The following is a 10,280-nucleotide window of genomic DNA, read 5'->3' on the forward strand; positions in this document are numbered from 1 at the left end:
GTGTCTTGCCCCAACTCCAGCTAGCATGGCGGCAACATCGGGAGGGAGTGAGCTGAAGGGGAGAAAGACCCCCAGAGTGGTGGCTGAAGGTCCCAGCGGAATAGGCTACGATGCCGGAGAGGAGGAAGATGAAGAAAATGTATTCTTCCTGTCCTGCAGCAGCGCCAGTGGCCAGTTTGATCCTGGAATATTCTGAGTTCCGGCAGCCCGTCGTCAGGCACCGTGGTGTGCGGACTAGAACACACCTGTTTGTTTGCAGTGCTAAACGGTTAAGTTTTTAGTAGCCATTAAGAGGTGCTCGGACTAGAATGCACCCAATGTTTGCTGTGATGATGTGGGGGCACGGTGGGTGCCTGGACTAGAATGCACCACGTGTAACCCACTAGAGAGTTTTGTTTGCGGTGGGGTTTGGTTTGTTTTCTTATAATAAAGGAGGGATGTTGTGTGGTGGTCTAGTGGTTCATTGACGTGAGGGTCATGACAGCGTCATGACGCTCACTTAATAAAAAGGGTTCTGCTGGCACAGCGAGGGCAGTGCAGCAGAGCCCCAGGAAGTGGCAACTCGTGTCTTTGTGGAGGGGGGGGCCTTGCCACGTGTCCGTGGCCTAGGCCGCTGTGTGGCCTGGGTGCCACGGCGGCTACTTTTGCTGGGTCCACCCAGCTGTGGATACTGGAGCCGGTGATCTGGCACACGCAGGGTGATCCCTGCCTGCCTACGCTGTGTGCTCGCAGCTCCCGAGTTTGGGATCGGTTGGGACCCGATCCCCCTTTGCGGCCTGCCCCGGTGGCCCGAGGTAGGCCCACTACAGTTACCATCATAAATCAAGGAATACAAGTCCTGGAATGCAAAGTTAAAACCAGGACAGGACTAGTAGCATCACCGAATAGAATAGATAATGTTGGAATGTATCATATATTTGTTGATATGTGCAGTGCTCATCAATAAACAACTTTATTCAAAGGGATATAATGCATTCTTCTTTGTTGCTTACAGGACATTGCTTAATAGCATAGCTCTCAACCATTTATGTCGCAAAGGCGGGTGAAAACACCCGATTTTATTTTTGGCGGGTGAGAGGCCCATTGAAACGAATGGGCGTGCAGGAGGCTTGGCGGGTGAGTCAGCTGTTTACAAGGCGGGTGAGAGCTGAGTTGAGTTCCCCTCCTTGAGTTGAGAGCTATGTAATAGGTTTTCATTATCATTCCTGTTGGGAGTTGTCATGTTGCGGGCATACACTATTGTGGTATCACGTGCCGGAGTGAGTCCGGGTCACGTGTCAGGGGCGGGGACAGTGGAAATAAAGGCATCACCGGAACTGGCATGAAGGCGCCAGTCTGGGTTTCTGCAGCTTCACGAGTGGTCGTGTGTTCCTTTATGCGCAGCGAAGCACTGCGCCATCTGGCCTAGTCAGGCCCATCATTCATGTCGGGTGCCGCCACTAACACCTGCCCGCCACCACACTGGCGTCGAGGATCAGTGTCGGAGCCCCGCACACTAACAGCACGAGCCGCAGATCTGCATGCAGAGGAAGAGAAGAAAGCCGTGACTTTAGGCCCAACACTCTATGAGGCCTATCAACATCCCGCCGGTCCGCGTATCAATATGCGCGGAAGCGGAGCCTCAGTTTCACACCCCGAACGCTCCAAATCAACAAATGAGGAAGCAGAGCCTCGTTTCCACCCCCCCAAATGTTCCAAAGTGGTCCAGCTGAACAGAAGAGGAAGTGGAGCCTCGCTCTCACACCCCCAGCGTTCCATAAGGAACATGAACACGCCGGACAGCCTAGTCTCATCCACAGCACTGCAGACAACAAGAATTTAAGTCAAGCACACAAAGGCATTAACTTCAGGACACCGGTGAGTGCAATCCAGGGACCAGGGACAAGCCTGGGACTACATAGAGCCCCTCTCACCCAAGGAAGGGTGCAGCCCCTGCTACTACCCGTGGCTACACCCACTGTATTAGGGTGCACCCACCTCTCATGAAAAGAAACATGTCCAGCGCCGACACAAGCCCCTCAAGAGCTAGCGTGAGCCTGTCAGCAGGAAGGAGCGCCAACCCAGATCACCCTGACCCAGCGCTCACCACACTCATGCCGCCTTTTGACCCCTTCACCACGGGAGCAGCCATTCGCTGGGAAATCTGGCTGCAGCAGTTTGAAATGCACCTTGACGCAAGAGAAATAACAATAGCATAGAAGAAACGCACGTTCCTCCTGCTCAGCAGCGTTATGCCTATTCAACGCCATCCCAGACCGCGGAGACGCGGACAACTATGATGGTGCAAAGAACGCACTCACTAACATGTTCAGGCCCGACCTCAATCCTGACTATGAACATTTCCATTTCTGCATGGCCAGACAGCGAGAAAATAGAACAGTGGACACATTCCATGCCTGCCTATGCAAAATGGCAGTCGGCTGTGAGTTCCCCAACAAAGAGTTTGCCATCCGTCTCCAAATAATAAACAGGATTTCATCCGAAAAACTGAGGTGGGCTATCCTATCAGAGAGAAACGTACGCCTGTCCCAAATTCTTGAAATGGCGTGCCTTCGCGAACAGAGGACCAGGTAGCGGTAATCGAGGTGGCAATCCAACGACTCCCGCTCGACAACCCAAAGCCAACAGAGGACATCGCAGCCATATCGAGGCACCAGAACACCCGAGAACTAAGCGAGCGAAGAGGAAACACCTCCAAGCCCCAAAGGTCGCAAGGAAGAGATAACACATGCAAATGGTGCGGTGGCCCATGGCATAGAGGAGAATCTTGCCCTGCATGGGGATCAGCGTGCAGCAAGTGCAACCGCCTCAACCACTATATAGCAGTCTGCCTAAATCCACCAAAAAGAAGCGACCGAGAGCAAACACTGCGGCAGATACAAGAACTCCGAAAGAAGTTCACGCCCCGAGAAACATCTCACCAACCAAGCAAGAAAGGTAGGGCGGGAGCGGTAGACCACACCCAGAGGTCACCGGACACAAGTGAAAGCAATGATAGTGAGGACAGCGCATCCCCCGACAGACGGGACAAGGAAAAATGAAGGAAACCTAGCAAAAGAATACATTGTGTACACATCATCTCTGCCATCGAACCGCAACGGTGCAGACAACGCAATACGCCATCATGCACTGTCGTGTCCGACGGAAAGCCACTGCGAGTAGTCATAGACACGGGCGCAACCGTTAACCTGATGCCAGTATCAGCATTCGACAAACTCCGCCCAAGGCCCAAACTCCAAGAAAGAAAAGTTTGACTATATGCATACAACTGCAAGAAGCCCCTGCCGGTGCAAGGGTCATTCAAATCGGACTTCTCCCACAACACCACCATGTGCCGAGCACGTGTCTACATCGTCGACGCTGGCTAGGAAACACTACTAAACTGCAGAACTGCAGAAAAGCTGAGATTAACTCAATTTGCCTTCAGCATCCAACACACTGAAATCGTTGACCTGCTAGAACAAGATCACAAGTTATTCCAAGGCATCGGGTGCCTGAGAGGCAGGTCTATCAAACTCCACATTGACCCTACCATCGAACCAAAAGCTGTACGCCACCGCCAAGTACCATTCCACATGAAAGAGCAGTGGAGAAAGAACTGGACAAACTGGAAAAGGCTGACATAATAGAGAAGACCTCAGGACCAACACCGTGGGTATCCCCCATGGTAGTCGCGAAAAAGCCCAAACAACCCAACGCAATACGAATCTGTATGGACATGAGGCTCCCCAACGCCGCCATTGGGAGGGAACGCCACATTACACCAACAGTAGATGAACTCATTGTCGACCTAACAGGGGCAACAATATTCAGCAAGCCCGACCTTAGTTCTGGTTATCACCAACTCAAACTAGCAAAGGAGTCGAGATACATCACCACGGTCTCCTCCCACCTTGGACTGAGACGCTACAAGCGGTTAAACTTCGGAATATCATCAGCAACTGAAGTATTTCAGCACGAGATCCGGAAAGTTCTCACTGGCCTGGAAGGGACAACAAACATTAGTGATGACATCATTGTATATGCGTCCAACGAAAAGGAACACCTCAAGCGCCTCACGGCCGTCCTACACAGACTAGAGGAAGCCGGACTGACCCTAAACGCCGAAAAGTGCGAATTTGGAAAAGAAGAACTATGCTTCTTCGGATACATCTTTAACGCAAAAGGGGTGTCGCCGGATCGTGCAAAAGTCAACGACATCAAGAGCACCAAGGCCCCGCAATCTGCCACGGAAGTAAGGAGCTTCATGGGAATGGCAACGTACTGCGCAAGGTTCATCCCAGACCTTGCCACCATTGCAAGTCCCCTCGGCGAACTAACAAAAAAGGACCAAAAGTGGGAGTGGTCTCCACAAGCTTTCCAGCGAATCAAAGACACACTATCCGCCTCCACAACAATGGCATTCTTTGACATTGAGAGACACACTGAACTCCTAGTCGACACCAGCCCAGTCGGCCTAGGGGCCGTGCTTACCCAAACTGACAACAACGGGAACATACACCCCATTGCTTTTGCCAGTCGTGTGCTAACCAAAACAGAACAAAATTACGCGCACATAGAAAAGGAGGCCCTGCAATACTGTGGGGATGCAGACACTTCAAAGTCTACCTGCTGGTCAAACAAGCAAAAGTGTTTTCTGACCACAAACCACTCATTCCAATATTCAGAGGATCAGCGCCACATCCCCCAGCACGCATCGAAAAGTGGATGCTACAACTCCAGCCATACAACATAGAGGTAGAGTATCGGGCGGGGGCGGATAACCCAGCCGATTACCTGTCTCGCCACCCGCGACCTGCCACAGATCAAGAAGAACACCACGCGACGGAGACAGACGAACATGTGTGCCACGTAGTAGCCTACGCCCGACCACGGGCCCTGACCCTGCAAGAGATAGCCCATGAGACAAAGGCTGACGCCATTTTGACCCACACCACTCTCGCCATCCAGTCAGGGAACTGGAAGAACCTCCTGACCTCCATGGCTCAGCGCACCACATCCGCCGAAGTGAAACTTCAAACACTGTTCAGGATCTGCCACAAACTTACAGTAGCTCCCAAAGGGGTAATACTCAAAGGCCACCGAATCGTGTTTCCCGCATCACTAGAAGAAAGGGCTCTCAAAATAGCCCTCAGCGGGCACCAAGGCATTGTGAAAACAACGGCGTACCTAAAATCCAGAATGTGGATGCCCAACATGCAACAGCGAGTGATGGATCTTGTGGGGTCCTGTGCGGCCTGCCCAGCCACCAAGAGAGCCGAGAACCCAGAGCCAATCATCAGTGCCCCGAGAAGCAGCAAACAGTGGGAAGCCGTAAGGCATCGATTACTGCACGATTGCAGGAGAAGGCTACCTACTCGTCCTGGTCGACGAGTTCAGCCGGTATTCCCGAAGTTGAGCACGTAGCGTCAACCAACGCTGAGACCATGACTCTAGCATTAGAGAAAATATTTGCAATACACGGAATCCCATCAAAAATCAAAAGCGACAACGGAACACCCTTTACCAGCCAGGAGCTACGCCAATTCTTCCAGGATCTTAACGTACGACACAAGCGGATCACCCCAGAATGGCCACAAGCAAACGGCGATGCCTAACGATTCATTCATGGGATCACTCAACAAAGTCATCCGCATCGCAAAGGAATGGGGACACTCTTGGCTAAAGGCAGCATATCGCTTCCTGAGGACCCACAGGCAGACCCCACACTCCTCGACAGGAATCAGCCCAGCAGCACTCGTGTTTGGGGTACCCATACAAGCGGAGCTCCCCGTACATCCAAGGTGGGTAGCACCTGAGCCAGACCTCCCAGCCATAAATGCCAGGAGGACCAATCTAAACGAACAGGAGGGCATCACTCGACGGGCCAGCCACTGGGAGCTAGCACTCGCAGACACGGTCATAGTCAAGAACCGAGCCACGCCCAAGAAGATGTCCCTGAATTTCAAATTCCAACCCTGGACAGTCAGTGCCGCGAATCACAGCATGATCACTGCCACCAGGGGAAGCGAGACAGTGACGAGGAACATTTCACACTTCAGGAAAGTACCGCCCGAGCTATGGGAAGAAAGCCCAAGAGCCGCAAGTGAAGAAGCCAGATCACCATGTCGACCACAAGGCCGAATGACACCCGGAACATATGAAATGCCACGAGAGACAAGGACGCCCAACCGGCAAGAATAGGAAGTTTGGCCTGAGAGCCCTCTGGCAGATGATCCTGAGAGGAGCCACCCCCGATACCACCGACGGGAGAGGCCAAAACCATTGTCCCGCCTCCAGGGGTACGTTGTAGATGGAATCTACCAGCGGGTGAGCCTGCCCAGATAGAACCTGAGAGACTAGAATAGACTATACCTCTTGTGATATGTCATTGTTAAAGATTGTGGAAAATAACATTCCAAGTTGGGGAGGAATGTGGTGTCACATGCCGGAGTGAGTCCGGGTCACGTGTCAGGGACAGGGACAGTGGAAATAAAAGCATCACCGGAACTGGCGTGAAGGCGCCAGTCCGGGTTTACGCAGCTTCAACAGTGGTTGTGTGTTCCTTTGTGCGCAGTGAAGCGCTGTGCCATCTGGCCTAGTCAGGCCCATCATTCATGTCGGGTGCCGCCACCAACACCTGCCCGACATCACACTCATCGCTACTGTTACATCCCCGCACCAGGGGCGCCGGCGGGGGATGGAATGCTTGCAGGTCACTCCTGGGTGTTAGCACGGGCACGGATCGGGAGCAAAATAATGCATGTCATGCTGTGCGTTCGTTCTTCTCCACTCTAACGGCTTCCGATGGGTGGGCCCTTTATTGCGCCTCACGTCATTGCGTTAGCATGACGTCAGGCGGATACAACATGCCTCCTTTATTTTAAATAAACAAAACCTTAACAATAACAATGAACAACTACGGGGGTTCCCCCTGCATACTCAAGTCCACTGCAGGCGGGGTACACCCCTTTTGCTTCCAACACACAAAATCCCAAATAGTCTTCGTGGCCTTTACCACTTCTAGTCTTGCAGCCTCGTTGGGGCTTTGGGGGCGGCCCTCAGACTATATTTATGAAGCCACAGGGGCAGCATCATCTCTGTCTCACCTCACCCATCCTGCTCACCTTCTCTCTGGTCAGGTGCATCTCCTTCGTCCGATATCTCACCTGGGCAGCCACCTACGGTATGCTTCTCTTCGACTAATGGTGCCTGATGGTGCTCTGCGTGGCCTCCTCCTCCTTGTGTCACACTCTGACTCTTGACTGTAACGCTCTGACTCTTGTCTCACCTGTTTGTCCTTTTACTTCTTCTTTCTTGGAGGTCGCTCTTTCTTCCTGGTCGTTCGAGACTTGTATAGGAACGGACGAGTATCCTCTGTCGCCAGTATACAGGTCTCAGTTTGCAGTCTGGTTACCTGCCTCGATAGGATGATAAGATAGACATTCAAAGTTCCTGGAAGGGTCACGAGAGTATTGGGCAAAATGTCCAGGAAGGGTCCAGGAGCCAGGGAGGATTCTGGGAACTCGCACAGTTCCGAAGACGGAATGCAAAGAAAGGATTTGGATCAAAAGCCTGGGTCCGGGAAGGGTAAGAGACACGCACGAGTCCGCAAGCGGGAAGTGTGAGAAGCGGTACTAGATGAATACCGGGAAAGAATTATGGTACCGCTAGAACCAAGGGTAATGAACACAGGAGTAGAGGGGAAAACAAGGTAACATACATGCTGGTAACAGTAGTTAGCATTGAGACATGCAGAGCCGCGGGGGCGTGTCTGTTTCCTAGGAAGTGGCAGGCATAGCTGAAACACTAGACATCAGTCTGTTTACCCGTGCCGGCCATGTTGGTAGTATACTGGACATGATATTATGGTGCTTGATGGACCATGTATTCCAGAAAGGGTGAAAGCGGTGAATCATGACACCGTGTGGTTGCTCGCTTCCGTACGTCCACATCTCCTACGGCACTTTCTTGAACCAGGATGCGTTTCTCATGACGATTTGCTGTCATCTACTCGCCGTCACCATTGACCTATCAGTCTTTATTACTTTCCATTGTTGGTGATCATACCTCAACTCTAGTTTAGACTTCGTGGGGTTCTGCAACACCAACACATTGTCGCCCACTTTGTGTCTGGCCTCCCTGGCGTTCTCTTGCGACTCATGTACTTGTTGGCCGCAACTCTTTTTTCTTGATTCGTCCACCTTCAATGTTGTGTTGTCTACACCCTTGTTCGGATGATGGGGAATTCAACGAGTTCACCATTGTTCCGCACATGAGATCTCCCGGGGGTACATTGGTAGAGCTATGAAGTGTAACTCAGTAATTCGTAGCAACCGGTATAGGTCCACCCGCCAGTGGCTGCTCTGACTTTTGAGATGCGTAACACCTTATTGATTGTGCTCATAAATCTCTCCACAACCCCGTTAGCTTGTGGCCAGCAAGGGGGTGGGGGGTGATGTGGCGGTATTGGATATGGAGCTCTTCCATGTATTTCTTTAACTCTGTTCCCTGAAAAGGTGGTCCGTTGTCACTCTTGGCACGTCGTGGTAGACCATGTGTCGCGAACATTTTCTCCAGTGCGGGGATGACCGTGTCAGCTGAGGTTGAGTTGAGGATTTCCACTTCAGGATACCATGAGTGGTCATCAGTTACTACCAGGAGATAGATGCCCTCCTGTACAGTACAAAAGTCAATACTGATGGTGTCCCACCTCGAGGATCCGTGTTCGCCGATTAGATCGGTTCAGGGTGCGGGGGTGCCCCTGTGTTCTGGCATGGGAGGCAGGCCCCAACGATGTCCTCCACCTTTGTGTCTAGGTGAGGAAACCACACCTGGTGCCTTAACCTGGCCTTCGTGCAGAACATCCCTTGGTGTCCCTCATGTGCAAGGGAGATGATTCTGTCTTGTGAGCTGCAGGGAATCAATTTCGTGGTGCCTCTTAGTATCAGACCCTCACTGGTGATGGACAGTTCCTGCCACACCAGGAACATCCCCATTCAGGAATTCACTGGCCGCCGGCGTGCAGTTGTGCACATTTCGAAGAAACAAGTTCCAATCACCTGCCCTGGTCATGTTTTTGATGATCTCGCAGTACGGTTCATCTTGTGTGGCCTCAACGATGTCTGCGATGCTGACTGCTCTGGGCTTAGTGGTGTTGATGACTTGGCAGATGTGTTTCTTTGTCTCCTCTGCCTCGTCCACTTCATCTCATGTCACTGGGTGTGGGTGCCTTGATAGGAAGTCTGCGGGGTTGTCCACTCCCGCCTGGTACACCAACTGAAACTCCTGCAGGTGCAGTAACCACTTTCCTATCCTGGTGGGAGGGTGTGCTGACAACCCCGTGAAGATCGGGAGCAGTGGTTTGTGGTCAGTGAATGTTCAGAACCTCTGTCCGTAAAGATAGATGTGGAAGAGTCGGCATTCTCAAGGACCGCTATGGCTTCTTTTTCGATGTGGGAATACCTCTGCTCAGTCATTGTAAGGGCTCTGGATGCGTATGCAATTGGTCAGGTTTCCCCTGTCTGTGACTTCTGCACCAGGATTGCCCTGAGTCCGACTGGGTTTGCGTCCACATATAGCTCCATGGCCAGAGCTGGATCAGAATAGGCCTTCGTGGTGTCGGACGACAATGATTTCTTGATGCACTCAAATGCTTCCATGCATTGTGGGCTCCATTCCCATCTGACATTCTACCTGGTGTGTTTACGGAGCAGCTCTGACATGATGGCCAGATTGGGGATAAATCTGCCACAGTACATGCCCAGGCCCTAGAAGCTGCGCACCTCTGTGGGTGTGGTTGGAGGGGAAGCTTCTATTATATCCGCTACCTTCTGGGGGTCAGCTGATACCCATTCCTTGTTGAACACATAGCCAAAAAAGCTGATCTCCCCCTTCATGAACTTGCATTTATCCCTGTGGATCATGAGTCCTGCTTTATCCAACCTGTTGAGTACTGTCTCTAGACGACGTAGATGTTCCTCCCTGTATTTAGCGTGGATGAGGATATCGTCACTGACATTAAATACGCCGGGAATGCCCTGGTTTACTTCCTGGATGGCCTGTTGGAATACTTCTGCCGCTGAGGATATCCAGAAGCTTAGCCTCTTGTAATGCTGAAGGCCCAAGTGGGTCGAGAAAGTTGTTATGTACCTCGAGTCTCGGTGTAATTTGAGCTGATGATAGCTAGTGTTGAGGTCTATTTTGGAGAAAATCTTCTACCCTGTGAGGTCCGTGATGATCGCATCCAATGTTGGGGTGATGTGTCTCTACCTCTTTATGGCAGCATTGGGTAGGCGCAT

This window comes from Ambystoma mexicanum, chromosome 14 (assembly GCF_040938575.1).
Source record: "Ambystoma mexicanum isolate Mex_15411 chromosome 14, UKY_AmexF1_1, whole genome shotgun sequence".
Classification (NCBI taxonomy): domain Eukaryota; kingdom Metazoa; phylum Chordata; class Amphibia; order Caudata; family Ambystomatidae; genus Ambystoma; species Ambystoma mexicanum.